The sequence below is a fragment of the Solanum dulcamara genome, chromosome 11 (assembly GCF_947179165.1).
Source record: "Solanum dulcamara chromosome 11, daSolDulc1.2, whole genome shotgun sequence".
Lineage (NCBI taxonomy): Eukaryota > Viridiplantae > Streptophyta > Magnoliopsida > Solanales > Solanaceae > Solanum > Solanum dulcamara.
This window is the reverse complement of record NC_077247.1, coordinates 9,459,978-9,464,796: the sequence shown is the minus strand read 5'-3', so window position 1 is coordinate 9,464,796 and position 4,819 is coordinate 9,459,978.

Genomic DNA, 4,819 nt, shown 5'->3' with positions numbered 1-4,819 from the left:
TTTTTAGTAGCGAAGGCAAGGTTACAATTCATACTGTATGGGAATGGAAATTGATGGTTTTGCTAAGAACAATTAGACTAGATTATTGAAGCAGAAACTGACGTACAAATAAAATATGAAAGTGATGCTGTGTAATTAGAACGGAGCTTTGAAGCAACCATTAATACTTACATCAGGTTAGGTTGTCTACATCACACCTCTTGGGTGCGGTCCTTTGTTGGACCTTGCTAATTGTGAGATTTTTATACATCAGGCTGCCTTTTTATACTAGGTAATTGTTACAAGTTAAGAGATGGTGTGCGGTCCTTTTTCGGACCCTTCAAATGTGAGGTGCCTTATCCACCTGGCTGCCTCGAGTCGTGGAAGCAACCATTATGCTTTCATTAGGTTAGATGATCTACATCATACCTCTTGGGGTGCGGCCCTTTTTCAACCATGCTAGCGTGAGATACTTTATGCATCGGGCTCTACTAATGTGAGATACTTAATGTATCAGGATGCCTTTTTATATTGGATAATTTCTATAGTTTAGAAATGGGGCATGGTCCTTATAATACAAGTTGCTCTATACACTGAACTGTCTTTTTATACCGACTAACTGCTACAAGTTTAGAAAAGACGGAGTTCCTTAAAACCAATTACCTAATGTACATCATATCACACTCATACAAAGTGTTGCATTTGTCCCAATTCATATAATGCACTTATTTTGGGCACAAAGTTTTGATAAAGAAAGTGAACTTAAATTTGTTGTCTAAAACAAATCATAATTATTTTACTAAGGCAAAATTGAAAACTATAAAGTTAATTTTTTTTTTAAAAAATATATGAAAAATGTTATTTTTTTGTGACAAACTTGAAAAATTCACATTGATTGGGACAAAAGAAGTAGGAAAAATCACACCATATAAGTATTTAAGAGTCAATATTACAACTTTTAAATGTAGTTTTAAGTATTTACCACTAATAACATTTTATTTACATGTCTTAATATATCTGTGTTTACTTAAAATTATTTTAAAATAATTCCTTTTAATATATTTAATTAGAACATAATTAATAGAAGAAAATTATGTGGAGAGTGATTATTACATTCTGACGGTGCATTTATTGGATCAATTCAATCACTGTAATCTCAGTAGAATAACCGAAGATACCACCTAACCCACACCCAAATTTTTACCTTTATTGTGTAGTTTTCAGTTTCTTTTTCTCTTTCTACTTCACCTTCTCTCTTCAACTTCATTCAAAATAATTTCTACTACATTTCAAAACATCTATGTTCAAAACGATTTCAACAGTTTTTCAGGATGAATAAAAATCAAAAACCTCGTCAAACACCAAGAAAGAGTCCAAGATTTGTAGAAGATGAACATAGCATAGAGATTGAGCCACCACCCTTCAACATTTTAATCCAAACCCCCATAAAAAAGAATACCATCCTGACGAAGAAGAATCCAACTCCTCCGAAAAATACATCCAAGAAGAAGAAAACCCAAGTGAAGAACAAAGAAACTACAGAGAAGGGGAAAAAAGAAAGGAAAAGATGTTGGAGTCTCACTCATCTGATTCTCATTCATCTGATTTTTTGAATTCAGATTTTGATTTTGATTTTGTAAGTGAGAATAAACCAAAACAGGCAAAGACTGTAGAAAAGTGTGAGCCTTCAAACCATCGAGAAAAAGACTTAGTAGTTCAAGATTGAAGGATTCAAAACCCTCAAATAAAAAAAGGCCAAATATATTATGAAGGTATTTATATTTATGAACAAATTCTTTTTTAATTTTTATGCTTACCCCTATTATGAAAGTTATATAAAATTACTATGAAATTGGTATAATTTATGTCTTGAATTTTTTTTTTGTGAAAATGGGATGATTTCGGTATACCTTATGTATATTTTTAGATTGTTTGTTGTTATTACAAACTAATTTTTATTGCGTGTTTTACTGTTGTATTTTAAGTATATAGTAGTTTTTTGGCATGGAATGTGCTCCATATATGAAATGGCATGAAAGTGAAATGAAATTGGCATATACCTTTGAATTATAATGTGTACTCTATCAACCTAAATGGCAGGGAAGTGATTTGGCATAAAAGTGAGATGTAATATAGACTTGGCATAGTTGTAAGACCCCCGAAATTTGGAAAGTCCTTAAAAAAGGAACAAAGGATGAAATCTCATAAGAAATTAGAAACTGGCACCAGTGATGACCACGAAATGCCATCACGGGTCATGGTGAGCACCACACCTTGTGGTGAGCCAAGTGATGGTAATTCCGAGACTCAGACTTGTAGGGAAGGGACCATGGACCATGGTGAGAAACATGGACCATGGTGCCCTCCGTGGTGACCACTCCCCTAAGGCCTTAGAAAAAATTCCAAGGCAAGGACCACGGTCGCGGTTCACGGACGGTGATGCCTTCCACGGATGGTGAAGGTCTCCGTGGAGGAAGTTCAGAGCTTTTTCCTCAGTGGAGGAATTCAGAGACTTTCCCTGCAACCCCAGAATTTTTCCCTCCAAGTCAATCATCACGGGACACCACCATGGAGCGTGGTGGAAGTTCAGAGACTTTCCTTGCAACCCCAGAATTCTTCCCTCCAAGTCAATCATCATGGGACACCACACGGACTGTGGCGAGCATAATGGGCCGTGATGGGCCCTCCATGAAGCCTGTCTGGCCAGTTTTAAAAAAGGAACATTTTGGTCTTTTCTTGTATTTTAACACAAAGTGAGGCCGTTTTGAGGGTTGAATTCACCTATCTAAATGACCCTAAGCCATTCCAATCCCTCATTCTAACACAGTCTCAAAAAATAAGATTTCTCTCTTCTCAAGTTCTCCCAAGGGTTTCAAGCCAAGACTAGGGTTTTTACTTCAAGGTTCTTCAAGTTTCCACTCTCGAAGCTTGCTTTAGGAATTTGTTTCCCCAAGGTATGTGGGTCTCATCCATAGATTCTTTCAACCATGGAGCCCAAAGTGTTTTCTAAACCTAAATAGCTCATTCAAATGATAACTCTTATGGGTTTTTATATTATGATTTCAAATGCATAGATTGTTGAATATTTGAAGTGTATTTTCCTAAATTGTCTTATATTGAGTCTTGATTTCATAAAATGATTTATTTATAAACGATCCTTATATGAAGGCATGAAAAGGAGTTTTAAAGAATATTGGTGGGTTGCTTTAAAGATGTTTCGATTGATGCATACATTAATCTCATGCATGTTATTATGGATTTTAAATGATTTGAAGGTTGAATGAATAGAACCCACAAAGTTTTACTATATGTTCAATGAAGTTGAAGTGAAAGTTTGACTCCCAAATGAATATTTATGAAAATAATGTTTATAATAAAAAGGAAGTCTTATGAAATGAAATGAATGATGAAATGTATGAATGATGATTAAAGGGATTCTTAGCCAAAGAATGGATTCTTATGTGATAAGAAAAATTCTCACATATTTGAATCAAATGAAAGGTTTTAATGAGCTATTCCACCGAATGAGGTTTCGATGATCTAAAATTATGTAAATGATTATGTTATTATCATATGAACTATTCCGTGGGATTTGACTTAGTACCGAATGTAGCATATGGATGGGAATTCGACCTAAGGGGTCCTTAAGTAAAGTCTCATATTGTATTAACTATGCGCCAACATAGGAGCCCTTGTCTGCTTAGGCTAGTGGATCCATAAATAGCCCTTAAAGTTAAAGTTAAAGAAATGAATGAAGTTGATGGAGCTCTACCCAACAAGTAGTCTCCCCGTGCCAATGTAAGGGGTTATGTTGGATTCCATATAATCGCTCGCACGGTCTTAGATATCGGTTACAGTCATCTTCCCACAAAATGAATGTTTAAAGGTTATTCACATGAATGATTATGCATGCACTGCACTATGTTTCACATGATACAAATGTTCTAATGTTTCTTAAAATGTCCATGCATGCCTACATACTTAGTACATTCAAAGTACTAATACATACTTTATTGCCTACATGATATCACTATGTAGGAACCGACTTGCTCCGCATTCTCCTCCCCGTGGCTAGTTGATTACGTTGAAGGCTACTACTTTGGTGAGTTTCCATGTTTCAAAAATAACATCCTTTCTTCTTCTAGCATATGAAATGTATAAACTTTGGTTATCTTTAGGTACTTTTTTGACATTATATTGAGGGTGAGCTAGGGACATGTCTTAGCCCCACCAAGTTTAAATATGTAGAGGTATTGTAGGACAAATAGATGATGTTTGACGTTGTGAATGACTTTTGGTTTTATGTCGTTTCCCTTAGTCCTATTATCCCTCTACTTTTGCTTATTGTTATTGAATGTCATTACTTATGAAGAGCTATATGATTGTTAAGAGGCTTGGGTGAGGTACCTCTGGGTGTCTCATTCATCGTATCAATGTCTAGGCCCTAGGCTTGCGGCGTGAAGCACTTGGTATCCGAGCTCAAAGTTTTGAATTGGTTCTCAAAGTCCAACATACTGCATCAAATAGGGTCTTATTCATGATTCTAAAATGCCCCACAACTATGAATAGGAGACTATGAGATGCTTAGAAAAGTTTTCACTTCTTCCAAATTTATGTCGTGCTCTAGAGTGTCCTAAGATATCCTCTAACTAACATATCATTTTATGTCCTCTAGATCATACCTCCAAGAAGAGTGCCTCCATCTAGAGCAAGAGTTGAGGATGAGGACCAAGCTTCTTCGATTCCTGAAGCTCAACATCATGAAGGGAGTGACCCATGCAGAATTCTGGAATATCGTCACATTATTGGCTCAAGCCGTAGCCAACCAAAACAACCAAGG